This window comes from Suncus etruscus, chromosome 10 (assembly GCF_024139225.1).
Source record: "Suncus etruscus isolate mSunEtr1 chromosome 10, mSunEtr1.pri.cur, whole genome shotgun sequence".
Taxonomy (NCBI): domain Eukaryota; kingdom Metazoa; phylum Chordata; class Mammalia; order Eulipotyphla; family Soricidae; genus Suncus; species Suncus etruscus.
Genome location: NC_064857.1, coordinates 100,208,107 through 100,216,654, shown reverse-complemented (window position 1 = coordinate 100,216,654; position 8,548 = coordinate 100,208,107). Strand labels below are relative to the sequence as shown.

At 41.6% G+C, this 8,548-nt stretch overlaps 1 pseudogene; it reads left to right on the top strand.

The window, feature by feature from the left end:
- Positions 1 to 5,908: 5,908 nt before the first annotated feature.
- On the top strand, positions 5,909 to 6,131 carry LOC126021356 (uncharacterized; annotated as a pseudogene).
- Positions 6,132 to 8,548: the final 2,417 nt, after the last annotated feature.

Sequence of the window (8,548 nt, the reverse complement as noted above, 5' to 3'; positions counted from 1 at the left end):
CATATTAAAGCAGCATTCTATGAAATGTTACTATTATTAATTCCACTTTTTTGTTTGTTTTGGTCACAGTGGCTGGTCCTCAGGGCTTACTCCTGGCTCTGGATTGAGGGATGACTTCTGGGAAGTAATCAGGGTCTAGATCAAATCTTGGGTCAGCTACATACAAGGCAGGTACTTTACACACTATTCTTTTTGTTTGTTTGTTTGTTTTTGGGTCACACCCAGACGTGCTCAGTGGTTACTCCTGGCTCTATGCTTAGAAATCGCTCCTGGCAGGTGCAGGCACCATATGGGATGCCAGGATTTGAACCAGCTTCCTTCTGCATGCAAGGCAAATGCCTTACTCCATGCTATCTCTCCGGCCCCTTACACACTATTTTATCTCTCTGACCTCTAATTCTCACTTATAATTTATATTTGTTTTTACTTATATTTGTTTATTTGTTTTTGTTTTAAGGCCACACCCAGACATGTTCAGGGGTTGCTTCTGGCTCCAGTAATTACTCCTAAAGGGCTCAGGGGACCATTTAGGATATCAGGGATCAAACGACGGTTGGCCGTGCAAGGCAAGTGTCCTCCCCGCTGTAATGTTTCTCCAGCCCAATGTTTCCTTTTTTTTTTTTAAATCGTTCTTTTATAGCAGTACATTTTGCTTTGTGGTAACTCTGCATTCTAACTTTCTATATACTTGTTTCCAAGAAGAAAGCAAAGAAAGTTTAACAAAGCGGAATAGCTTTGCCATCCAAGTTCAACAGTTTGTTTACCAAAGGCAAGCAACTCCGACTGACTGTTGGTGAGAAGAGGAGTGAGTTGGCATTTGACGGCAGGGCATGTGAGGCACCTGGAGTGAGGCACCTCTCTCGCTCCACTGGCTTCCTAAGCTTTCAGTAGGGCACGTCTCGGGAGCAGGTCCAGACACCCTTTCTCTGCCCTATGATGCAGCCTCCTGCTTACATTCCTGGTCCATCCAGCCTGGGAGAAGCCTGCATAGTCAGCAGAGAACAGGGCTCTGAGCTCTGGGCCTGATCAGGCCTCCACTTGTAGTAATGTTCTCTATAGATGTTTTGTTTTCTCATGGGGGAACATTGACAGGCTTCATGATTCCCCGGAGGCTGGCAAGACAAACGCGTTTCTGACATGTAGGCCTGTCTCTGGTTACAGATGGAGGGTGTGGCCTGCCTCTATCTTGGGGCAATATTCTCCCTTACCAGCTGAAAGGCCTCAGGCATTTGAGGCTTTGCTTGGAGTCTCACTGTCTCTCTCTCTCTCTCTCTCTCTCTCTCTGCATATTGCATATGTGTATGTGTTTAGGGTGAAGCATATAGAGATCTTGCTCTTTCATGTCACACCAGCTGTCTGGCTTGCCCACTTCACCTCCTGCCGCCAACTGGAGCAAATGGAAAGAATGACATTTGCCAGAAGGGTCAGAAGCAAGCAACTCTTGTCCTGGTCGCCTCAGTGGGTCCCCTCCACAGGGGACCAGGGTAACTTTTGTATTCTTGTTAGTCTCCCTGGGAGGTCTTTAAAAAACCTTAAAGGGTTGGTACCAAGAGATTTTTTTTGTGTGTGAGGTCTTTAATTTTGCCCCACTCTGCTCTGGATTGTGAAAGCAGATAGCAATAAGTCATACCTCTTATGGAATTTCACAGTTTACAAACTTCTTTTATATTCTTTCTTTTGTTGAAAGCTTTCAGGTACCCAAGAATGGTCTTATTCACATATTTAGGGTGAGAAACCCCACCTTAGAGAGGCAGAGTTGTTTGCCCAAGATCACAGAGATGTAGATTTCCTGAATCAGGGAGTCCCTGCTCTATTCTACTCAATAGAGTGTCACAGTGCTTTAAAATAATTTCTTTATATATTTAACTTTGGGCCACACCCAGTAGTGCTCAGGGCTTAGTCCTGGCTCTGTGCTCAAAGAGCACTCCCAATGGTGCTTGGAGGACCATATGTGGATCCAATGTGTGTCATCTGCATGCAAGGAAAATGCCCTACCAACTCTACTCTCTTTGGCCCTTAATTTTATTTTTAAATAGGGCCAATTCCAACTGTTGTCTGTGCGATGTAGGCTCAGACAGCACTGTATCAAGCCTGAAGTGCTCAAGGACTATCAGAGTTACAGCAGAAGATGCTGGGGTGCTATGTAGTTTAAGGAGGTCCCACATGCCAGGCCAGTGCTCTCCCATTCCATCTGCACTTTCTCTTTGGCCCAATGTGATAGTGACTTTAAGTAGTGTGATTTTTCTAGTTGAGTAAAAGCCTCAGAGTTCCTTTAAACCATGGAAACTCTTTCTAGCATCTTGGAATGTGGGGGTCAGCTCCTGTTCTAGCAGGTGTTCAATAAATTGTGGTCGAACGGAGTCAGATGTTGTCACTAACTTGTAATATGCCACTTAGCCTCCAGCAAACCTTTTGACCTCCCTCGCCTCTTCTGCAGCAAAGGCTGTTGTGAAGCTCAAATGAGATCACATACAGTTTTATGGGGATATAAAAATGTATGGAATTCTCTTTACGCCACAGTTTTAAAGTGCCTAGGTAAGTTATACTTTTATGAGTATCTTCTTGGCATGATCTTGTCTCAGTTATTCTTAAAGTATTTGAGCTATTGGTTGCATTTTTTTTTTAGTATAAAGAAAGGAGGAATGAAGGCAGAGAAAAGTAGATCAAAGATGAAAGGAAGGAGCAGAGTGATAGTGCAACAGTAGAGCGTTTGCCTTGCATGTAGCTGACCCAGGACTGACCTGGGTTCAATCCTTGGTGTCCCATATGGTCCCCCCCAAATCAGAAGCAATTTCTGAGCGCATAACCAGGAATAACCCCCGAATGTCACTGGGTATGGCCCAAAAACAAACAAAAAAGATTAAAGAAAAGAGTGTTAAGGCTGAGAGGAGGCATTAAAACAAAACAAAAGAAAAAGAAAACAGAGACAAACAGCAGTAGGGTTGAAGAGCAAGTACAATAGCAAACATTTACACAGTTGTCACGGAGACAGGTGCTATTCTACATGTTTTGGTGTATATTCTTTAATTCTCATGGGGACTTAAGGCAGTCATCTTCTTTTGGGAAAAAAGGTGTTCGTTTTTGGATCTCCCTCAGTGGTGCTCAGGTGCAGGGGTGGGGTGTGTGTGGGTGTGTGTGTGTGTGTGTATGTGGAAAGTCTCTCCCATGCCATGCAGGGGATCAGGGATTGAATTGGGGCTTCCACATGCCAAGCATAAGTTCCTTTGAGCTTAAGACCTTTGAGGCATCTCTCTGACTGCTGGGTTTCATTTTTAGCCACTGAACAGATGATGAAAGAAGCAGATGATATTTAATACAATGCTGCAGACTCCGTGGCCTTGAGAGGCAGAACTGCTTGGGGTTGCTCAGTTTTTCTACGGGTTCATGTTTCTAAGTAAGAAGGAAAGGAGACAGTCTTAGAAAAATCTCCTGGTCTCAGAAACATGAAGAACATGCTTAAGGAGAAAACATTCAGATCCTCCTAGAACATTCCTCTTCACTGTTATGGCCTTACTACTTACTGTTATGATATAAACCAGACAGAAGACTAGAGATAAGATTAGGTTAGAGAGTGTGGGCCAGAGAGAGTGCACAATGGTTAAAGGTGCTTGCTTGACAATGACCTACCCAGTTTTGAACCTGGCACCCCATGTTGCCAGGAGTGATTGCCAGGAGTGATACCTTAGTGTATGCCAGGTGTGATTCTCTCCCCTTACCCAAAATAGAAAAAAAGAAAAAAAAGATTAGGGAGTGTGCATCCTGCTCTTCAGCTAGAACTAACCTCAGCTTCTTGCACAGATACATTAACAAATTTTGTTTTTCTCTTTCCTGATGATTTTCTCTCTCTCTCTCTCTCTCTCTCTCTCTCTCTCTCTCTCTCTCTCTCTCTCTCTCTCTTTGGTTTTTGGGCCACACCTGGTGACACGCAGGGGTTACACCTGGCTATGCACTCAGAGATTGCTCCTGGCTTGAGAGACCATATGGGACGCTGGGGATCGAATGGAGGTCCATCCTGAGTCAGCTATGTGCAAGGCAAATGGCCTACCACTGGTCTATCGCTCTGGCCTCATGATTTGCTCTTTTTACCAAACCCTGATGTCAACAGTCTCAAGCTAGATAGAGCCTTACTTAGTATTTTCTTTCATTTTCCTCAGCATTGATCAAGGACAGCAGTTCTTTCTTATTTAAATTTTAGAATAGGCAAAGCCAAAGAGACAGTAGAGCAGAGATAGTAGTGCAGTATTTCCTGTTGCCAATCTGGCTTCTATCTCTGGCTCCCCATATGTTCCCCCCCACCTCCCACAGCCAACCAGGAGTAAACCCTGAGCACACTTGGGTGTGGTTTCCTAAAACAAAACAAAACAAAAAACAAAGCAAAATAAACACCAACCTCCAAAAAAAGAAACCCTAAATTTTATAATAAGAATATAGTCTTATAATTCAAGAATAAAAATAAATGTGCAAAAATATATATTATGAAAATTCTCTTCCCTCTGCCTCTTTCTTCACAGTCAAGCCATGGCAGTGGTGTTATTTTTGTTTGTTTGTTTGTTTGTTTTTGGGACATACCTGGTCATATTCAGGGGTTACTTCTGGCTCTGTACTCAGGAATTATTCTTGATTGGGTTTGGGGGACCATATGGCATACTGGAGATCAAATATGAGTTGGCTGCATGCAAGACACAGAAAGGCCTTATCCACTGTACTATAATTCTGGCCCCAGAAATGGTGTTATTTTTGTAATATATCTTTTCAGAACTACTTTATGAGTGGATATAAAAGTAAACACAAATGTTTTTCTTTTTTAATGCAAAAGGAATCTTTTTTCTCCACTTAATACATCTTGGCAATCTCTACATATTAATATTTAGAAAATATTTTTGTTTTACCTCATTTATTTTGTCTTTATCCCTGTCATACAAGTAATTTTTTGGAGTCCCCTAATATTTTTGTTTGTTTTTAGGTGACACTCAGGGGTTACTCCTGACTATGATCTCAGAAATTGCTTCCAACTTTGGGGGACTATATGGGATGCCGGGGATTGAACCCAGGTCTGTCCTGTTTCAGCTGCGTGCAGGGCAAATGTCCTATTGCTGTGCTACTGCTCCAGTCCCATGGAGTCCCCTAATTTATTGAGTACTAGTCCACTCCTGAAAGATTTATCTTTTCAAAGCTTCTGTATAAAATGCTATCATGGGGGTTGCAGTAAGGCAAGAGTAAATCCAGGATAAAAACCAAAATCTAGAAGCCTCCAGATGAGAAGCTATGACCTTGGAGGCAGGTTTGACCATGTTCTGGCTCTGCCCTGTGATAGATCATTCTGGCTCTGCCTTGTGATAAAGTGCAGCTGGAGTGCCAGAGGCTTGCATTTTTGACAACACCTGTTCCATTTGGAGAACGAAGGAAAACAGCCTATTCTGGGGAAGTTTAACACACCTGAGCTTGTTCCCAGCAAAGTTTTACGATAAGTACAGATTGACAGCTGGTATATGAGCCGCCCAAAGGTAAACTCCTATAATAAAAGAAATTGATAGCAGGCTAGATAGAGGTGAGATAAGGACTATTATCCACAGCTATTCTTTCAACAGGCTGCTACCAAGTCTCATCTATAACTTGTATTAGATAAAAAATTAGCTCAACAGCTCTAGTCTTAAACCTTTAAGTAAGTTCTGACACCTTATCAAAGAGCAAGAGGAATTTATCTTTGTACTTTGGACACATGTCAAATAAAAACACTCAGTAAAGGATAAAGTATCTAAAATATAGATGACATATCTTAAACATATATTATTTTACAATTTATTAAATGCTTATATTGATGACAGGCTCAAGTTGTGGCTTAGTTTTCTAAGGCTATTCTATATGTTGTATTTTATGTCATGATTTTGATATGAATCCACAGTTTTCAATCGCTTCTCGGCCTTTTGGCTAAGATCAAGTGTAGAATCCACAGTTTTCTTTTGTTCATAAATCAGGAACAAAAGATCACAGATTATCACAGCACTTAAAAAAAATGTAACTTAAAAAAAAACCCTTTATATAAGTGGGTTTGGGCCATACTCAGCAGTGCTCAGGGGTTACTCCTGGCTCTGCTCTGAGAAATTATTCCTGGCAGGTTCAGAGGACCATATGGGATGCCAGGAATCGAACTGGGGTCCATCTGGGCTTGACAGCATGCAAGGCAAATGCCCTACCACTGTGCTATCACTCCAGCCCACCCCCCAAGCTTTGTTTGCCAGAAGTCTATTCTGCATTTCAAGGAAAGTCCTTATGCTTCCCGTTCATTCTCTTTGTTATTTATTTATTTATTTATTTATTTGTTTATTTTTGGTTTTTGGGTCACACCTGGCGGTGCTCAGGGGTTACTCCTGGCTGTCTGCTCAGAAATAGCTCCTGGCAGGCACGGGGGACCATATGGGACACCGGGGTTCGAACCAACCACCTTTGGTCCTGGATCGGCTGCTTGCAAGGCAAACACCACTGTGCTATCTCTCCGGGCCCTATTTATTTATTTTTTAAATAAAAGAAATTTGGATTTTTTGGGAGGGTGGCACACCAGGATGCTCAGGTGCTATTTCTACTCTATGCTTAGAAGTGACCATGGCAGTGCTTTAGAGACTGTAATATGCCACCAGAAACTTGAATCAGTAGGATACCAGGCAAGCACCTTAACCCCTGTGCTTTTTGCTCCCTCTTTTATTTTTAGAAGAGTGTTATTAAATAGGTTAGTGGTAGAGTACTGGGATCACCACTTCTTTTTATTTTGTTTTTGTTTTGGGGTCACACCCAGCAGTGCTCAGGGTTTACTCCTGGCTCTGAGCTCAGAAATTGCTCCTGGCAAACTTGGCAGACCATATGGGATGCCGGGAATTGAACCGGTGTCCATCCTGTGTTGGCCACATACAAAGCAAACGCCTTACCGCTGTGCTATCGCTTTGGCCCCATCACCACATTAAAAAAAATAGATAAATAAAAATAAACATCCAGATAAAAGGAGGAAAATTCAAGGAAATATTTGTTTCTGCTTTATAAGTTTTTGTTCTGAATGAGTGAAAAATAATAAGACAGAAACACAATGACACTTAAGTGTGATGAAGTCATGCAACAAGTCTCCAACTCTGATTTTCAAAAAGTGCCATATATTTCTTTGTTTTTCTTAAAGTCTCCAATATTTTAATTAAAAAAAAAGTGTAGTCTATAGGTTTTTGTTTTTGTTTTTGTTTTTTTTTTTTTTTTTTTTTTGGTTTTTGGGCCACACCCGGTGATGCTCAGGGGTTACTCCTGGCTGTCTGCTCAGAAATAGCTCCTGGCAGGCACGGGGGACTATATGGGACACCGGGATTCGAACCAACCACCTTTGGTCCTGGATCGGCTGCTTGCAAGGCAAAAGCCGCTGTGCTATCTCTCCGGGCCCTAGTCTATAGGTTTAATAATTAGAATATCATGACTTAAAAATCACTTTAAATTATTTTTTTGGTTTGGGAGCCATACCCAGAGTGCTCAAGGGTTACTACTTCTGGCTCTGCAGTAAGAAATCATTCCTGGTGGATTCAGAGGATCATCAAAGCTAGGTAAGCCGAGTGTAAGGCAAGTGCCCTACCTGCTGAATTATCCCTCTGGAACCAAGAAAAGGCAGTTTTTTTGTTTGTTTGTTTGTTTTTGTTTTTGGGTCATACCCGGCAGCGCTCAGGGATTACTCCAGGCTCTATGCTCAGAAATCACTCCTGGCAGGTGCGGGGGACCATATGGGATGCCGGGATTCCAAAAACCGTCCTGTTCAAAAGCAAACGCCCTACTGCTGTGCCCCAAAATAGCAAAATTTTAAAAAAACAATTGAAGTTAATTTGATTATAAGGAACAATCCAATTTGTTACTTCTGTATTTCTATTTTTATTAGGAAATTTTTTTGAGGCTAATTGAACAAAAACATATTACAAGTCTAAATAATTATGAAATCTAAATAATTTTGGAGGAAAAGCAAATTGAATAATTTTTTGTTCTTGTTTCTTTAATAACTCTGAAGATGAAGTATGAAGATATTTAATTAAAGCATCTTTTTTCTTTCAAAATGTGGTCAGTAGTCCTGGAAAACTTTTTATTTCAATTTATTAACTTATGAAAAGGATAGATTTTGAAGATTTGAAGGTGGCAATTGTAGAAACATAACTAAATATATTGATTATTCTCAACCCACAAAGAAATAGCATCTAATCTTTTTTTTTTTTTTTTTTTTTTTTTTGTGGTTTTTGGGTCACACCCGGCAGTGCTCAGGGGTTATTCCTGGCTCCAGGCTCAGAAATTGCTCCTGGCAGGCACGGGGGACCATACGGGACACCGGGATTCCAACCGATGACCTCCTGCATGAAAGGCAAACGCCTTACCTCCATGCTATCTCTCTGGCCCCCAATAGTTTCTAACCTTAATGACAAATAGAATAAAGGCCTTCTTGAGTAAGACAGGCTTGGAATAAATTGGGTTAAAAGTATAGTGAATATGGTGATGGGAATGTTGCACTGGTGATGGGGGTGTTTTTTACATGACTGAAACC